General features: G+C 53.3%; 1 protein-coding gene across 1 annotated transcript in view; it reads left to right on the forward strand.

Moving 5' to 3' along the window:
* The window catches only part of LOC147857032 (uncharacterized), a 50,543-nt gene extending 37,231 nt beyond the window's left edge, over window positions 1-13,312 (forward strand). Inside the window, exon 5 of the transcript XR_015530637.1 lies at window positions 13,299-13,312. The gene's annotated coding sequence lies outside the window, so the exon portion shown is untranslated. The remainder of the gene's footprint in view (window positions 1-13,298) is intronic.
* Window positions 13,313-20,061: the final 6,749 nt, after the last annotated feature.

A 20,061-nucleotide genomic window follows, 5' to 3' on the forward strand; every position in this document is an offset into this window, starting at 1 on the left:
ATTATAGGAATGCCAGATCATGCTACCACTGGGTCGGTTACTGCAATTGGTGCCCCAATTCACCGATGGTTTAAAATCAACATGGGCCCCACCAAACCCCACACCGGCTCCAACGTTCTTTTCAAATCTGGAGGAAGGGCCGGCAGTGGTCGATACCTGTAGCCCCGCAATCACCACCATTATCAAAGGATGGGAAGTACAAGGGATGATAGTCGATGGCGGATAGGGAGTAAATGTAATTAGCCTCCGAACATGCAACACTCTTGGAATCCAAGAATGGGAACCATGCCCGTTCTGGCTTCGGATGGCGGACACTAGCTCAGTAAGACCAACCGGATTGATCTGAGATTTGGAGGTAACAATTGGAGGCCATGCCTTCCGGATTTCTGCCGCTGTCCTCCAGTTGAATGCATAGGGAGCATACCCATTGTTGCTGGGATGACCATGGTTATGGACAACCCACATTAAACAAAACTGGCAGAAGAACAACATTACGTTTCGAAGGGGGAAAACTAAGGTAAGAGTACCCACGCACCCTCAAGCGGGCGCAGGCAAGGAAGTAACACTGTTATATGCCGAAAGCTGAATATGCTGGAAGGGCTTGCCGATGAGGAGGTAGATCACTATCTTGATGAAAACCCAAGGATAGTCCCTCTGTTCGAAGTGGACGTAGCAGAGGCGGTGTCCCCGTATATTGGGCAACCGGAGGATGCCGGTGAGGAGCCGGATAGGGACACGATCCGGGAACTGTGATAAGCACAAGAGGCCCTAGAGTGGGAGATGGCGGTATCACAATGGGTGAAAGCATCACAATTGGAAGAAGCGAATTTGGGAACCAACGAAGAAGCAAGACCGATGCAGGTGGCCAAAGAAATGCCACCGGAGGAGAAATTGGCAATGGTCACATTATTGAAAGAATTCCGGGACGTATTTGTGTGGTCATATGAAGACACGTGGGGACTGGAACCGCAATTATATCAACACCAGATTCATTTAAGCAAGGATGTGAAACCGGTAGCGCTGAGACGTTACGGGATGAATCCAAATTATGGGGCTAAAGTAAAAGAGGAGATCTACAAGTTGCTGCGGGTTGGGTTCGTCCGACCGGTGAAGAAAACCAGCTAGCTAAGCCCGATCGTGGTGGTACCGAAGAAAAACGGAAAGATCCGGGTCTGTGTGGATTACCGGAAATTGAATGCCGCTACTATCACTGATGCATTCCCGCTCCCATTCATGAATGGAGTCTTGGATGCAGTAGTAGGCCACAAGGTGTATAGCTTCCTCGATGGATTCAACGAGTATAACCAAATTAGGATGCACCTGGACGATCAGTAGAAAACAACGCTCGTCACCGAATGGGGAGTCTTTGTAGTGGTCGTGATGATGTTCGGACTGAAAACGGCACCGGCAACATTCCAACGAATCATCATGGAAATTTTCGGGGAATTTATCCAAGCATTTATGCAAGTGTTCTTGGATGACTGTGCGGTGTACAGCAGGAAAGGAGAACATCTTGACCATCTCCAGTTATGCCTAGAGAAATGTAGAGGTTACCGGCTAAGTCTGAACCTAGTGAAATGCGTATTCGAGGTAACCAGCGGCATGCTACTAGGCCATATTGTGAGTAAGGACGGGATTGTGATGGACCCGGATAAAGTTAAAGCCATTTTTGAAGCACCAACACCAACAACCGCCAAAGCTTTGAGCCGGTTTTTAGGGCAAATCCGGTGGCATAGCTTGTGACACCACTACATGCAGCTATACATCGGACACCTTTCCAATGGACAGAACCGGAGGATAAGGCATACCATGCGCTCAAAATAATGTTGTCCCAGGCACCGGTCGTACAACCCCTAGATTGGTCGAAGGAATTTCATGTGTTCGTGGATGCATCTGATATCGTGATCGGCAACGTTCTTATGCAGCTCACCAAACCAAAGTGGTACCGACCGGTTTACTACGCCAGTCGAAAGGTCTCCCAGTCGGAACAGAATTATTGAACAACGGAAAGGGAAGCCTTGGGAATGATATACAACGTAACGAAGTTCCGTCACTACTTGCTGGGACGGAAATTCTCATTTCATGTGGATCATTCGACATTACTGTACTTAGTCTCCAAGGCATCGCTAACCGGCAAACTAGCACGATGGATGCTGCTTCCACAGGAATTCGAATTCGAGATTTACCATAGACCGGCAATACAACCTGCGGTCGTGGATTACTTGAGCCGGTTAGAATCCGGAGAGGTAGGTGACGGCGTCAAAGACGACCTTCCGGATGCGTAGCTGATTAGGGTAACAACGGAGAATATGGTGGACGGGACGGTTGCCGAGGAGGACAAATGGTTGACGAATATGCATAAGTTTTTAAGCATCGGATTGCACCCGGAAGAATTGAACCAGGGCGAACGGAAGCGGTTGGCGGTACAAAGCTGACATTTTTGTTTACTCCAGGATACACTGTACTACAAGGGAGCGGACGGTATATGGCGAAGAGCGGTTCGGAGCGAAGAAAAGGAGACAATTTTACGGGAAGCTCATTGTGGAGTCGCCGGAGTCGCCAGAGGACATTATGCTGGAGAAGCAACGGCAAAGAAGATATGGCGAAATGGATTGTGGTGGCCTACAACAATGAAGGACTCGATTCGGTATGCAAAGGAATGTGACTTATGTCAACAGATGAGCCAACCAACAGAACAAGCAAGGATGCCACACCAGCCGGTGTTACCACTAGAGCCGTTTCAAAAATGGGGATTGGACTTCGTCAGACCTTTCAAACCTCCGGCAATGCAGATTGGGAACCGGTATATCATTGTAGCAACAGACTATTGCACAAAATGGGTGGAACCAAAGGCACTCCGGGATAATACCGCAACCTCAACAACCAAGTTCCTATACGAGTACATTTGGTGCTGGCATGGATGCCTGATAGAATTGATCAGTGATCAAGGAGGACATTTCCTCGGTCAAGTAGTAGAGAGATTGACGACGTTTTATGCGTTCATACACAAGCGGAGTACACCTTATTATCTGCTTGTGTACACAAAACCTTCGCATAACAGAGTCTCTCTCTTTTGGCGAACACAGAGCACTTAGCACATAGAGGCGAATACAGGTGATTAGGCAAACGCCTGAAGCTACCACAGGCACACCAAAGCTCTCCACGACCACCGAAACAGAGGACACGCTAGAGCCCATGGCGCTTTCTGAGACGGCCAAGAAATGGTTCACGCAACATGGCTTGGAGGGATTCCTACGGATAGCAAAGGCACCTTTGCACGAAGAAGCGGAAAATGTCGCGAAGAAGATTGACCTAGAAGTAATCGCGGAGGAGGCCATCTGCACCTTAATCGGATTGCCAGAGGAAGGGATCTACTCCATTGAGAATCCTTCTCCAGAGACGCTAACAAAGTACTTCGGGGAGTACTCCTTGGACAACAAAGCGTACCGGACACAGGGCGACAACGACGCCTTGTTCTGAGAAGTAGCTCGTGTGCTCCACGAGCATGGGTTTGTGCACCCCCGACCCACGACAATGCCAAAGAACAAAGCCAGATTCATCATCGCCACATACAAAGGGGTAAAGGTGGATTGGCCTGTAATCATCGCTGATTGTTTGCGAGCGGCCATACAATCGGTGGTAGACGGCAAGAAGGTGTGGACAACAGTGGCTCAATGGCTCATTCTCCTAGTATTGCCAGTGCTGACATTCAAGGCAAAGACACGGGGCCGAACGACCGATATGATGCCAAACAAGCCATCGAAGCGGCAACAACTCCTTGCCAAGCACACGCCCGGTTGGACAAAGGGAGGCTCATCACAGAAAGGGAAGGAGCAGCCTAGTCGGAAGAGGTAGGCAGAGATAGAGGCACCGGTAGAGCAACCGGTTGGGCCTCTTAAAGTCAAATTATGTTGGCAAGAGCAAGAGCCGCCTAACTTGGCTCAAGGGATAAACATGAGAACCCAACAGGAGGAGGCGGAGGAAGAACCCGCCGACACTCCCCTGCATCGCCAGAAGAGAAGCAACGTAGAGCAGAAGGGGGACGAATCGGGATCGGTAAAAGATAGCACACCGACAACCTGCTCTGAGGGACCAGAGCCAACGAAGGAAACGGAGCTTGATCGGTTAGTAATGGAAAGAGAAGTACTAGTCTCACCGGGTCGACAGGCACAACAAGAAAAGGAGTTGCTACTAGAAACAACAATCGGAACCGGCAAGGCAACAAGGCACCGATAGTCAATGGCTGCGATGGATCGGAGAGCAGGTGGCCGGGATTGTAAGCCAAATTGAAGCGGAAGAGAGAGCACAATGGGATTGTTTGTTCACCACAACCAAAGAACTCGAGAAGGTCCGGTCAAGGGGTTGTGGCGAGAGCAGAGCCATCACCACAATCGGAACCAGCAAGGCAACAAGGCACCGATAGTCAATGGTTGCGATGGATCGGAGAGCAGGTGGCCAGGATTATAAGCCAAATTGAAGTGGAAGAGAGAGCACAATGGGATTGGTTGTTCGCCACAACCAAAGAACTTGAGAAGGTCTGGTCAAGGGGTTGTGGCGAGAGCAGAGCCAACACCACAATCTGAACTGGCAAGGCAACAAGGCACCGATAGTCAATGGCTGCGATGGATCGGAGAGCAGGTGGCCGGGATTGTAAGCCAAATTGAAGCGGAAGAGAGAGCACAATGGGATTGGTTGTTCGCCACAACCAAAGAACTCGAGAAGGTCTGGTCAAGGATCCGGAGCATGGAGGAAGAAATTGAGAAGGCCAAAGCAAACAACTAGATAGGTCAGTCAGGGGCCGACAGGACCAGAACTAGTGGCGCTGGTGATTGAGCAGACAGATAACACGCCGGTAGCTCCTACAACACTAGATACAAGCATCACGCGGAAGCAAGAACTCTCCACTCAGTGGGAAGAGTTAGAAGCCCAGGAGGCCTTGAGGGCTAGAGAACGAGAGCAGAAGAAGGCATCAGAGGATGAGAAACGAAGACTCGAAGAAAATCTCCAGAAAAGCTGCCAATTAAATGACTGGTTGAAGGAAGAAATGGAGAAGCTGCTACAAGAGAAGGATAAGCTCTGTCGATCAACGGAAACCGAAATCGAGCGGCTCAAAGAAGAACTCCGGCAGCAAAAAGACCGGGAAGACCGTGCCCGACGCCAAATAAACCAAAAGCTGAAGCAGAAGACAGAGGATTTTGAACTTACTGCACCGGGATCACAAGCATTTGGATGCGGAGCACAAGAAGTTGATGGCAGAAGGTGATCGATAGCAGGAGAAGCTAGGGGAACTCCGGAAGGAAGTCAACAGGGCGACGAAGGCATTGGCGGAAGAACGGACCAAGGCAGTCGACATGGGAAAGGCACTGGAAGAAGCGGCAAGGGACCGGATGGAGCTCAACCGACAACATTATGAGGAGACGGAACGAGCAAAGATGGCGCTGAACAGAGTTCAGACAACTTATCAAACTCAATCCTGGAATATGAGGTGCAGGCACAGGCAACCCCGGGCCTGATAAAGAAGTTAAAGGAGGAAAGCAGGCTGCAGAGGACAAATCCAAGATGGGGCTCGCCGGATATGCGCCATTGTGTTGGCATGGAAAGAACGAACAAGGAGTATGATTGGTGAAAGCTCAGTGCAATGGTGATCAAAATAGGCACAATAGGCGGTGGTATTACAGATGTTGCGAGTGGATGCGGAGAACCAAAGAAAGGATGGTGACAACTTCTACAAGATGGATGCGGAGAGTATTGTAACCATCTGGGAGGAGTTGTCGGACGATTTCTTGTCCTTGGCAGGGGAACAATTGGCGGCTAGTAGAACAACTAGATGATGACCAACTTGGCACTCAACTCCAGTTCGAGCGATACGAACGGGAGCGAAGACAGTAGATAGAATCGCAAATGTCGGGGGCAATTAACATCAGTGATAGAGAGCAGGCTAGACACCAACAACAACAATAGGAACTACAACCGGAGGAACAACAACAACAAAAACTACAACCGGAGGAGCAACAACAATAGATAGAGCAACTACCCGATGAACCATTGGAACCGCTGGACCAGAGCATTCTGGACATTCTGGAGGATGAATGAAGGGGCTAACCGTGGGTTCGACGTACATGTACTGTCCCACGGGCGTGCCATGTGTTGGCCGGTTAGGCTAGAGTATGAAAGGGGAGTCGGTTTTGGGAGTTGTAATTAGTTAAATTATGATAATTATAAGATCGGATGGATGGATCCAGAATCGGTATGCCGATCCGGATCTGAATCGGTTCATAACCGATTGTCGGTTGGCACCGATTTGTAACCCAGCCGAATACCTATAAAAGGATCCGGAGAGGATGTAAGGAACGATGGATAATTAATAGAGAGGTGTTGTGTCTTTACATATTGTGTATCTTGTTAATACCATTCTGTGCTTAATGTGATTATCATACGCGTGTATCAAGTTAATCATTCCGGATAGTAACCGGGAAGGATCGGTCCTATATCACGGTCTGCACATTCCTTACCGTACCACCCCTTTGGTGAAGTGTTCCAAAGGGACACCCTGTTGTTGTCGGGAACCCTACGTTCCTTATGCGCGACGCTCGGCCACAACCGAGCTTAGAATGATACACAGAAAACGGGAAATAAACATGACAAGAAGAGGAAGAGAATACACACGAGGTTTACGTGGAAAACCCCAAACTAGGGGAAAAACCACGGCAGCCCATAGGCTGCAAACTGTCACTATGTAGGAATATACAACAGTGAGTTCATTGAGGCACCGACCTCATGCTCACAAATCTTCGCCACAGGCGGCGGTTACAACAGAGGCAACGACCTCTTTCTCTCTCTCTCTCTCTCTCTCTTTGTGTACAGTTACGCACACTAATCTTGTGCAAAACAGAAAATAACAACAACACATAAAGTTTGCCCTAAGTCATATTTATACTAATGTGACTTTTCGGCTATTTACAAATGTAGCCTCGATGGGCTCTTAGAAACATATTTACGAATATGTCTCTTCCTCCGGTTCGCACCGGGTCTGCGTCATCCGGCTCTCCGTAGCCGGGTACTCCTCATCCGGTTCACACCGGGCCTGCACCATCCGGCTCTCCGTAGCCGGGTACTCCTCATCCGGTTCACACCGGGTCTGTATCATCCGGCTCTCCGTAGTCAGGTACTCTTCATCCGGTCTTCACGGGGTCTGCATTATCCGGCTCTCCGTGGCCGGGTCCACCTCATACGGTTTCGGCCGAGGCCTATCGGCCTCGGCCGAGTTTGTTCATCAGCACTGATCTTCTCCCTTCCCATCTGGAGGGACCTGTTTCCCAACAGTTGTCACGTTACTACGCGCGTGCGTGGAGAAACGAGGCGGGACCACCGGGGTCTTGAACCGAAGAGTAGGTGATAGGAGGGGAAAGAGAAAGAGAGGGACGACCGGTTACGTATGAGCAAAGAAACACAGGGACACGGCCCGTCAACGCAAAAAACACGAATGGACAGAGAGACAGAGAGACACGAATGTTCCTATATTAACAAATGACACAAAACAACAGAGCACGCGAGCGGTTACAACCGAACAGGCCGGCAAACAGATGCCGATGCCTGCTCGTCTGTGCACGAAAGGGGATAGGATGGAGGTGCTGTCGGAAGCACACGGGCGTTCCTCGAAGCAGCGCGAGGCTCCCGAAATCCTGCAGAGAAGAGCGATGGAGAATGAACAGAGGAGAAGCGTTCCGTTACGGTCCGACAGCACTTCGTCCTCCTCAATGCGCGATCCCTTCTCCCCGCGTCTCCCTCTCCTTTATAGCTTCAAGAAGGGAGCCGTTTCCCTCATTAACTTCCTACCTACCGAATCTAACTACCTAGGATATACCTTTGTACCTAATCCTCTATTATATACATTAGAGGGCGCGCACGCGTGAAGAGCCGGTTCGCGCGCGCTATGCACCGATTGCGCTAAGGGACGGTTTTCTTCACGACATCTGCCCCCACCTAACCGCGCATCCACCGGTATGCGCCAAAATTGGGTTCTGGTTGGAGAAAACCGGTCTGGGTTCCGGTTCCTCGTCCATCGGTTCGTCCTCCGTTTCGGACTGTTCGTCGTCGCTGTCCAGGCCTCTTACATCCGGTTCGCCGTCGTGGCGCTTCTTGAACGCCTTGATCCACTTCCCTGCTACCGGTACCACCAATCCTCGTACTGTTGAGTTCCGCCAGGTGATACGTCCCGTTGTCGTTGGCGCTCGTTACCACGTAAGGCCCGAACCACCGCTTTGCAAACTTCTGTGTTGCCCGGTGCTGGTTGTCGAGGCTGCTGTCGTAGACTAGCACCCAATCGCCTTCCTCGATTTTCTTTGGTCGGAGCCGGTGCGTTCGGTCGAACCGGGCTTTGTTCCTCATTCTCGCCGTCCAAAGTCTCTCCGCCGCTTGTTCCACGTCCCCTGGCCTCCGCTCGAGCTGCCGTATACGCGCCGCTAGCAGTTCTTCCCGGCTCATCTCGTCTCTCCAGTCCACTGTCGCTCAAGAGGAGATCGTCCGTTCCATCGGCATGATCGGCTTCTGTCCGAACATGAGCTCTGACGGCATGAACCCGGTTACCGAACTGTGCGTTGTCCGGTCCGCCCACAAGGCATAAGGTAACAGTCGTGGCCAGTTCCCGACCTGGCCTCCGCATGCCCGGACTAGCGCTTTGATGATCGGTCCGTGTCCGCGCTACACCTTCCCGTTCGCCTCCGAATTGTACGCTGTGGTGAGCGAGAGCTTGACCCCTAACCGGTCGAACAGCTCCTCGGCCTCTTCGGCGTCCAACTCCCCGCGGTCAGCCATGATCTTCCCGACGCACCCGTACCGGCATATCACGTCCTCGATCAGGAACCGACACATGACCGCGGTCATTTTGTTCTGCAGGGCTCGGCCTTCCACCTGGTTCGTCAGGTCCTCCCGGGCCAGCACCAGATATCGCATCTGCCCTACGCCCATCGGCATCGTCACCAAATCTACCATCCATTTGAAGTGGATGGCCGGAGGGTATGTAGGGTGAAGCTCGTCCCGATGTCGGACTATGGAGTGTATCTGACAGCTCTCACAAGTTGTCACGAACCGATGCACGTCCCGGTACAGTCCGGGCCACCAGTACTTCCCCTTTAGTTTCTCGAACGTGGCCCACGTCCCACGGTGTCCAGCCCAGGGGCTGTCGTGGTAGGCCTTCAGCAACTCCTCCTGTTCCTCCTTCATCGCCACTACTCGAAGCGGGATGCCGTTTCTCTTCTTCGGGTGCTTCCACAAGTATCCGTCCCGGAGAAAGAATCAGTACGCTTTCTTTCGGATCCGGTTGGCATCGTTCTTTGTCCATGACGCGTCCGACGTCATGGTCCTTAAGAATCCCCCAATCTGCAGCCACTCCCCGTCGTACTTGCTCTCGTTGAAATCCTTAAGCGCCGGAGTGCTCCCCCCCTCGGTTGTTACGTAAGACGCCTCGAAGAAGTCCACGCCGACTTCCTCGTCCTCCGAAACCATGCCGCCCTCATCGTCGAATCGCGCCCTCGAAAGCATGTCGGCCATGGCATTGTCTTTCCCGGAAATGTGTCGTATTTCCAGGCACAGGGACTTGATGTACGCTATCCACCTGAGCATTGCCAGGTCCGGGGTTGCGCATCCGGAAACCATGCCGAGAATCGGCAGGCAATCCGTCTCGATAATTGTTGGGATTTCGGTCCCTCCGGATGGGATGTCCGGAGATGAATGACGGCAAGCCCGGTTGCGGTTACGGAACCGGATGAAGAGTACACAGTTACGGAGCCGGATGCTGAAGACCCCGGTTGCGGTTACGGAACCGGATGATGAAGAGTACCCGGCATGAAGCCGGATGAAGAGTACACGGTTACGGAGCCGGATGCTGAAGACCCCGGTTACGGAGCCGGATGACGAATGTACCCGGAGAGAGATCCGGATGCGGGGACATATCTGTGAATATGTTTGCCAAGGGCCCTTGAGGCTATATTTGTAAATAGCCCGAAAGTCATATGTGTATAAATATGACTTAGGGCAAACAGTTTTGTCTGTGTTGTTGCTCAATTTTTATGCGAGGTGTGAGCAGCCGAGAGAGAGAGAGAGAGAGAGAGAGAGAGAGAAAGAGAGGAAGAGGTCGTTGCCTCTGTGTATTACCGCCGCCTGTGGCGAAGACAGTGAGCTCAAGGTTGTTGCCTTGTAGCTTCACCAGTGTACATCCCTGTTCATAGTGATAGTTGGAGTTTGAGGACTCCCGTGGTTTTTTCCCATTTAGGGTTTTCCACGTAAAATATCCAGTGTACCTTTCTCTCTATTGTCCTCGTGCACTTTGTATTTCCCGTTTTCTGAGAGTTGATCCTACTCCTCGGTTGTGGCCGAGCACTGTTTTTCAACAAGTGGTATCAGAGCGACGGTAACACAGAAAATGGAAGGCGGCGGTAGTGGGCCTCCGGGCATGATGGTGTTGAACTCACAGAACTACGCCGACTGGAAGATAAAGATGGAAGACCTTCTCATCGTCCGAGACCTGTACGAACCGATCGACAATGCCGAGATACCCAAGGGAGTAATAGAGTCGGAGTGGAAGCTCCTGAACCGGAAAGCCGTAGCGACGATTCGGCAATATGTCGATGTAAGCGTCCTACAACATGTGGCGAACGACACCAACGCATATGAGATGTGGAAGAAGCTGTCGGGCCTCTACGAGAGGAAGAATGCGTTGAACCGGACCTCCCTGATGAGGAAGATAGTGAACCTCAAGTACTGGGACGGCGAGAATATGGTGGAACACGTGAGCACGTTCATGGGATTCGTGAACCAGCTTGCGGCGATCAAGTTCCCGTTGGAGGATGCAATGCAAGCCATCATTCTGATGTGTACATTGCCGGAAAGCTGGGAGAACTTGGTGGTGACTCTCAGCACCTCCTGCACCGAAGATAACTTGTCTCTACAAACGGTAAAGACAAGTATTTTGAACGAAGAAGCGCGTCGGAGAGATAAAGAACCGGCCTCCGACTCGAAGGCGCTGCTTACCGAATCCGAACGGGGAAGATACTGGAACCGGAGTCCGCAAAGACGGGAGAAGTCGGGGACCCGGTCGCAGTCAAGAGGAAGACCCACCTGCTTCCACTGTGGGAAGTCGGGGCACTTCCGGAAGAATTGTCGGCATTACCGAAAGGACAACGGAGCCGACGACACCGATTCGAAGAAGTCACCGGAGAGAAACGGTGCTTACCGGGGAGCCACGGACCGGAGAGGTCCGGATCGGCGAGGGCAGGACCGGAAAGGAACGACGGCACTCGCGGCAAGTGAAGAAGAGATAATGCTCATTACCGAAGAGAGGGAGCTGAACCTTGCCGGTGAAGAGATGACTTGGGTGGTCGATTCCGGAGCGTCGTTCCACCTGACCCCGGAGAAGAAATACTTCTCATCCTACACAGCCGGTGAGCACGGCTGTGTCCGGATGGGAAATGAAGGTACGTGCCGGATAGCCGGCATAGGAGACGTGTGGCTGATGACCTCAACCGGATGCAAGATGCTGCTGAAGGATGTGCGACACGTTCCGGAGGTCCGATTGAACCTGATCTCGGCCGGGAGGCTAGATGATGAAGGCTACACGGGTAGCATCCGGAACGGTGTCATGAAGTTCAGCAAGGGGAGCCTGATAGTGGCTCGGGCCCGGAAGGTCAACACACTGTACCTGATGAATTCCCGGCTATGTCCGGAAGAGCTGAATGTGGCAGCCGACACTGCCGGTGAGCTGTGGCACAAAAGACTGTGCCACATGAGTGAGAAGGGGATGAAGAGGCTTGCAGAAGACAACCTTATTCCAGTGAAGCATGTGCACCTGGAGAAGTGCACCGACTGCCTGGCCGGTAAGCAAAACCGGACCTCCTTCCACTCAAGGCCACCGACGAGACGTAGCGCACCATTGGAGTTGGTGCACACTGACGTGTGTCAAGTAGAAACGAAGTCACATGGCGGAGCCCAATACTTCGTGACATTCATTGATGACCACAGCCGGAAGCTGTGGACGGCACCGTTGAAGACAAAGGACCAAGTGTTGTGCGTCTTCAAAGAACTCCACGCGAGAGTGGAAAGAGAATCCGGCAAGAAGCTGAAAGCGATACGAGCGGATAACGGAGGGGAATACCGGGGGCAGTTCCAGGAGTACTGTCGCTCGAAGGGAATCCGGCTCGAGTTTACTGTGCCGAAGACGCCGGAACTGAACGGGCTGGCCGAGAGGATGAACCGGACCATAATGGAGAGGGTTCGGAGTATGCTGGCGCATGCGAAATTACCCAAGGGATTTTGGGCTGAGGCAATGTCGACGGCGACGTATGTGATAAATAGATCACCCTCAGTACCTTTGGACGGAGACACGCCGCAGAGAGTGTGGACCGGTAGGGAAGTATCATACCGGCATCTGAAGGTGTTCGGGTGTCTCGCATATGTGCATGTGGCAAAGGACCGGAGAGGAAAGTTAGATCCAAAGACCCGGCCATGCATATTCCTCGGTTACGGCGACGACGAGTTCGGCTACCGAGTATGGGACCCGGTCGACAAGAAGATATTCAGGAGTCGAGATATCATCTTCATGGAGGACAAGACACTCGCCGACTGGGAGTCGGAGAAGAGGATGAAGAGCTCCAAGTCGACCGGTGAGGATCAACTCTACGAAGAGCAGTCCCGACCGGCAAGGGACCGGTTAGCACTCGAGGATCCGGCCGAAGACGGTGAAGAAACAGAACCGGCCGAGGAAGATGAAACTGATACCGGAACCGGCCCCGATCCCGAAATGGATTCGGATGAAGAGGAAACGGAGGAGCCGGTTACCGAAGCTCCGGAACGGAGATATCCTCTAAGAGAGAGAAGGGCCCCCCGGAGATTTCCGGAACCAGAGCACGTGCTGCTAACCGACGAGGGGGAGCCGGAGAGCTTTGAAGAAGCAAAACTTGACACCCATAGCCGCAGGTGGTTAAGTGCCATGCAGGAGGAGATGGATTCCCTGCATGAGAACCACACATATGAACTTGTGGAGTTGCCGAAAGGAAAGCGGGCACTTCGAAACAAGTGGGTGTTCAAGCTGAAACCGGGAGATGCCGGAAACCCCCCGAGATACAAAGCCAGGATCGTGGTGAAGGGGTTCCAGCAGAAGAAGGGCGTCGACTTCGACGAGATATTTGCCCCGGTAGTGAAGATGACCTCCCTCCGGACGGTGCTGAGCATAGCGGCAAGCATGGACCTCGAGGTAGAACAGATGGACGTGAAGACGGCATTCCTTCACGGTGACCTCGAAGAAGAGATCTATATCCAGCAACCGGAAGGATTCGAGAAGAAAGGGAAGGAGCACCTGGTATGCCGGTTGAAGAAGAGCCTTTACGGACTGAAGCAGGCTCCCCGGCAATGGTACCGGAAGTTCGACTCCTTCATGACCGACGAAGGGTACCACAAAACGCAGTCTGATCACTGCGTGTTTGTGAAGAAGTTCGAAGGAGGAGACTCTCTAATACTCCTCCTGTACGTGGACGACATGTTGATCGTCGGACGGGACCAGGTCAAGATACGGGCGCTGAAGAAGGCGCTTCACCGAACCTTCTCAATGAAGGACCTGGGTCTGGCGAGGAAAATACTAGGGATGCACATCATCCGGGACCGGAAGAAGAAGCAGTTGTGGCTGTCACAGGAGAAGTACGTGACAAAGGTGCTTCACCGGTTCAACATGTCGGAAGCAAGACCGGTCGGGTCAACCCTCCCGGCAAACTGCAAGTTGTCCAGCAAGCAAAGCCCCAAGACAAAGGCTGAGAAGGAGGACATGATGAAAGTACCATATGCCTCTGCCGTCGGAAGCTTGATGTACGCAATGGTGTGTACAAGACCGGACATAGGATATGCAGTTGGAGTGGTGAGCCGATACATGAGCAATCCCGGCAAAGAGCACTGGAACGCGGTCAAGTGGATACTCCGATACCTGAAAGGCACGACAAACGTGTGCCTCCGATTCGGCTCCGGTAAGCCCGAATTCGACGGCTTTACCGATTCGGATATGTCGGCTGATGCAGATACCAGCCGGTCCACATCAGGGTATGTGATGACGTATGCAGGTGGAGCTGTTTCGTGGCAGTCGAGGCTGCAGAAGACGGTTGCGCTGTCAACCACGGAAGCGGAGTACATGGCGGCTGTTGAAGCCGGCAAGGAAATAATATGGATGAAGGACTTCATTAGAGAGCTCGGTATCCGGCAGGAGGAGTACCGACTCTACTGCGACAGTCAGAGTGCCATCCACCTTGCGAAGAACGCGGCCTATCACTCCCGGACGAAGCACATCCAGCGAAGATATCACTGGATCCGGGAAAGGATAGAAGACCAGGAGTTCGTGCTGACGAAGATCCACACGGACGAGAACGGCTCAGATATGCTGACCAAAGTGCTCACACCCGACAAGCTGGAAGCATGCCGGAAGAGGATTGGATTGGAGAGACATCCCATGCCGAAGTGAAGGGGGAGTTTGTTGGGATTTCGGTCCCTCCGGATGGGATGTCCGGAGATGAATGACGGCAAGCCCGCTTGCGGTTACGGAACCGGATGAAGAGTACACGGTTACGGAGCCGGATGCTGAAGACCCCGGTTGCGGTTACGGAACCGGATGATGAAGAGTACCCGGCATGAAGCCGGATGAAGAGTACACAGTTACGGAGCCGGATGCTGAAGACCCCGGTTACGGAGCCGGATGACGAATGTACCCGGAGAGAGATCCGGATGCGGGGACATATCTGTGAATATGTTTGCCAAGGGCCCTTGAGGCTATATTTGTAAATAGCCCGAAAGTCATATGTGTATAAATATGACTTAGGGCAAACAGTTTTGTCTGTGTTGTTGCTCAATTTTTATGCGAGGTGTGAGCAGCCGAGAGAGAGAGAGAGAGAGAGAGAGAGAAAGAGAGGAAGAGGTCGTTGCCTCTGTGTATTACCGCCGCCTGTGGCGAAGACAGTGAGCTCAAGGTTGTTGCCTTGTAGCTTCACCAGTGTACATCCCTGTTCATAGTGATAGTTGGAGTTTGAGGACTCCCGTGGTTTTTTCCCATTTAGGGTTTTCCACGTAAAATATCCAGTGTACCTTTCTCTCTATTGTCCTCGTGCACTTTGTATTTCCCGTTTTCTGAGAGTTGATCCTACTCCTCGGTTGTGGCCGAGCACTGTTTTTCAACAATAATCACTTCTGTCCCGATCAGATAGTCTTTATCGGCCTTCACTGCCGAAACGATACCCCAGAGTTCGCGTTTAACCTGGGCGTATCCTCGCTGTCGCTCGCTGAGGACCTTCGCGCCGAACCGGATTGGGAACCGAATGCCGTCCTCATCTTCTTGGTTGACGACCCATCCGATCCCGGTCGGACTCGTATCTACCGTCATGTAGATGGGAGTACCTTTCTCGTAGACAACCTTCCGGAGTGCCGAAGCTGCAGCAAGAGCCTCCTTCATCTTTCGAACCGACTCCGTATGCTCGTCCCGCCACTCGAATTTTCGCCCCTTTTTCAGCAACCCGTATAGTGGCTCGGCAACGTGGGCGTAATGTGGGATCCATATGTGGTAGAAAGCACATGCTCCCAAGAACCTCCGTACCTTCGTGACCGAGTTACAGTCGGGCTTCATTGCGGAGATGGCTTCTACCTTAGCCGGAGACGGTTTCCGGCCATACGGTCTGCATAGATGTTCGACGACCATGATCTCCGATTGCCCGAAGGCCGATTTCTCCCCGGAGAAGGTGAGCCTCGCATCCTCTAGCCTCTGCAGCACCCTCTCGCAGTTGTCAATGTGTGTCGCCACGAATTTCCGGCATCCGTTCGGTCCGATCGTTTCGTCCCCTTTCTCCACCGGACATCCCTTGATCGGGATGTCGTCCAAGAATGGCATGGTGATGTCCGGGATACAATCCCTCAGCACCTTGTTCATCGCATTCACCATGTGGGCCACCGAGTTCGTCTCTCCTTGTGGCAGGGTACACATCCGTACTAGGCCGAGAGGAGTCCGCATCGTCGTAATGTCTCTACGGCTAGTTGGAACTGATCGTACCCCGAGTACAGATCACCGACCGAGTAGAAAGGCCTCCGCGAACTCGTCTATCGTTGGTCCGATTCCTGCGTTCCGAATGGTCACTCTGTTGACCGGTTGCAGGTCTTGAATGAAGCGCAACGTCCCGTTCTTCTTCGGCACGGTAAACCACCGGTTCGAGTACGGGGCACTCGACGGTTCGGGAATGCCCATATCGACTTTCTGTCTCAATAGCTCCATCAGCTCCGGGATGTGAGCTCTCGGTACCAGAATTGGTTTGAGATTCCACGGCACATGCGGTACCGTGAATATCACCATCGGCTTCACGACTGTCGGGTCTACGCACCCGATCTCTTCCGGTGAGAATGCGAAGGCTTTCCCATGCCTTCCGAGCATTCTCCGAAACTGGTCTTCTTCCGCTGGCAGTAGGAAACCGCCCCCACCGATTTTGAGCTCCCGTAGCGTTCTGTCGGTGAAGGTGTGTCCTATGCAGGCCGGGTCTCGTAAACTAGGGTCCGACGCGACCCCCTTGATTCGCAACTCGCTGCCCTCCGGTAAGGGTGCCGCGACTGGCCTTACCTTCCGGTCCACAGTCTTGTACTTCGTGTTAACCAGGGCTGTCCGATCCGACTCGAGCCCCCGACTGAAGTCCGCGATGACTTCGTACATCTCTTCTGAACAAACCAGTATCGTTCGGTCCTCTTTAAGGCCTTCTCCAACCACCTCTCGCAGTATTCCCAAGGTATTGTCGAAGGAGACCGCCTCCATGGCTTCGTTGATTTCCTCGCTGGGCCCGAGAACTCCGCACGCCCGAAGTCGCTCTTCCGCCCTTGTCTTTTCTCGGCCAACGACGCCGACTATCGTACACCCTCCATTGTCGGAGAAACAAAACTTCCTACTTATGGTACAAGGTTTCTTCGGTTTCGCCTCTATCGTACATTTGTGGGGTTTTCCTGGAGTGTCCGGACTGTCGCGGCCCCACGCCTTGACAACCCTCTCTAAAAATCCTCTCGGTTCTCGCCACCGAGGGACTCGCGGTTTCGCTCGTGGTTCGGTCGCACCGTCAGGAACTGGACCGAATGACGCCCGTTCTGACTCTTGACCCTCACGTAAGCCGACCCGTTGTCCAACACCTTGGTCTCCATCCGCGCTGCCATAATGTACGGTTCTCCCAGTATGACCGGTTGCGAGGACGTCTCCTGCACAAAGAAGTGCTGATCTATCTCGACGTCGCCGATCTTGACTCGCACGTTTGGGCAGGCCCCGTGTAGTTCCTCGGTGGCGCGCGTCGCCGCCCGTATCTTCCACCCGTGCTTGGTGTTGATCGGCCATTTCCCCTTCTTGTAGAAGTCCATGGACATCAGGTTTATTTCCGTACCGTAGTCCACCAGCGCCACCACCGGTTCTTGAACATCTCCGATCTTCACCGGGGTTTCCGTGGTCGCTTGGGCCCAGTGTGGCCTCGAGTAGTGGCTCTCCGCCCACTCTTCTTCCAGCGCCATGTCCTCCATGGGCATCGTCCGCACCTCCACCGGCCTTTCCGGTTCTGTCTCCGTCGACAGCCTCTTCCTCTTCACCAAGTCTACGATGGAGTCGTGGAACTCCTTCTTGGCGATTCCGAGCACCTCCCGCAACGACAGTTCCACCTTGCTATCGAGGATTCGTTCTTCCAGGACCTTTCGTAGGTCCGTGGTCCTTTTGATCTCTGTGCCCAACCGGTATCCGCCCTTCTTGTGGTTATCCCGGGCACTGGTCTCACAGGCCTCGTTCTGTTTCGGCCTGAATCGGGTTTCGTATCTCTGTGAGGGTCCGGCCCCTCCGGTTTTACCTACCCATTTGTCTTCAACCAGAGCCTCGTAGTTCTGGCAAGCTGCTCCGACGAAACCCGTCTTTTCTTCGACCGGGTCACTCCACCCGGTTACCTCCTGGACCCGCTTCTCTAGTCGGGCACCGGCGAGGCCTTCCAGCACCGTCGGCCAGAACCCGACTTTGCTCTCCTTCCGGGCCTCGCTGCCACCAACCCGAATACCGGCTGACGCTGAGTAGTGAACGGTCTCCGCGTGCCGGGACGCCACCTCTTCCATCAGTCTTTTCATTCCTCCTCGCCCGTCGTTTCGGTTCAGGGCCCTCCATGTATCGCTGGCGTGCACCCGAACTTCCCACAGGTACACTACTCGGCTTCTCAAAGCCTCCGCAAAGTCCCCGCAGTCTTTCCGGATGTGGCCGACCTCGTCGCACCACATGCACCTATTTCCTGCCGAAGGCCGTCGGTCACGAGCCTGTTCGCCACCTTCCCTCCGAGCCTGGGCGATCTGGAGATCCTTTACCGCCCGTGTCAACTCCTCCAAAGCTGTCCCCCCGGACAAGCCTCTGACCACGCCGGTCGAAGCCGAACCGGTTTCGAGCCACTCCTGGGTCTCTTCCCGTCGCGCCTGCGGTATCGGTTTGAGCTTCCTTGCTGCGACAGGACCTGCCCCGGTCGCCCCTGTATCAGCCCACTCCCACCATTTGTCAAAACGGCCGCAGACTCTTTTTACCGCGGCCCAGTCGGCCGTTAACCCGTCTTCGGTTTCTAGTAAGGAGCCCACTTGCTCCCGATCCCGTGCGTCAACCGATTTGACAAACAGTAGAACATGACTTGTGTCCAGAACGGTCCGATCGAGCGCCGAAAGGCGCGCAAAGCGATCCTCAAACTCCCGGAGGAGTGCCGACGCATTTCTTCCTTTATCGGGGGACTCCACCCACTCCATGAAGCCCCGCTTCGAAAGTCGAAGCGCGTCATCTAGCCCGTATTTCTCTAGGAGCCGTCCTTCGAACTCCTCCCAGGTCCGGCTCTCCGCCCGGACCTCGAGCACCTCCGCATGGATGCCTGGCATCGCCACTCGAGGGAATCCGACAAGACGCCTCTCTTCCGGAATATCCCTCATCAACGCCTCCGCCGGGTAGGACGCCAAATAACTCGTGGCATCCTTTCCACTGAACCGGCCGATCATACCGACGATCGCCTCAATAGCCCTGTCAAGGGCGCCGCTGCCCTCGCGCGCACTCACTATCCGGTCCACGGCCGAAGCCATGGCCTCTGCAAGATCCGATCCCCTCATCTTCTGCTCCTCTGCCGCCTTGTTCACGTCGGGTTCACCAAATATGTCACGTTACTACGTGCGTGCGTGGAGAAACGAGGCGAGACCACCGGGGTCTTGAACCGAAGAGCAGGTGATAGGAGGGGAAAGAGAAAGAGAGGGACGACCGGTTACGTATGAGCAAAGAAACACAGGGACACGGCCCGTCAACGCAGAAAACACGAATGGACACAGAGACAGAGAGACACGAATGTTCGTATATTAACAAATGACACAAAACAACAGAGCACGCGAGCGGTTACAACCGAACAGGCCGGCGAACAGATGCCGATGCCTGCTCGTCTGTGCACGAAAGGGGATAGGATGGAGGTGCTGCCGGAAGCACACGGGCGCTCCTCGAAGCAGCGCGAGCCTCCCAAAATCCGGCAGAGAAGAGCGATGGAGAATGAACAGAGGAGAAGCGTTCCGTTATGGTCCGACAACACTTCGTCCTCAATGCGCGATCCCTTCTCCCCGCGTCTCCCTCTCCTTTATAGCTTCAAGAAGGGAGCCGTTTCCCTCATTAACTTCCTACCTACCGAATCTAACTACCTAGGATATACCTTTGTACCTAATCCTCTATTATATACATTAGAGGGCGCGCACGCGTGAAGAGCCGGTTCGCGCGCGCTATGCACCGATTGCGCTAAGGGACGGTTTTCTTCACGACACTGTGTTAGCAGCTTGTCCAGCCCGGTGACAACATTAACCACGTATGGGCCAAACCATCGTTTCACGAACTTTCGAGTAGTGCTATGCTGATTATCAAGGCTGTTATCATAGACAAGTACCCAATCTCCTTCTTCAATTTTTCTTAGACGAAGACGATCCTTTTTATCAAAATTCTCCTTGTTCCTCAATCGAGCCTTACGTAACCGTTCTATTGCTAACTCGACA

This window comes from Azolla caroliniana, unplaced genomic scaffold (genome assembly GCF_043228905.1).
Source record: "Azolla caroliniana isolate FFs.n. ecotype wild unplaced genomic scaffold, voAzoCaro1.0.p SCAF_12, whole genome shotgun sequence".
Lineage (NCBI taxonomy): Eukaryota > Viridiplantae > Streptophyta > Polypodiopsida > Salviniales > Salviniaceae > Azolla > Azolla caroliniana.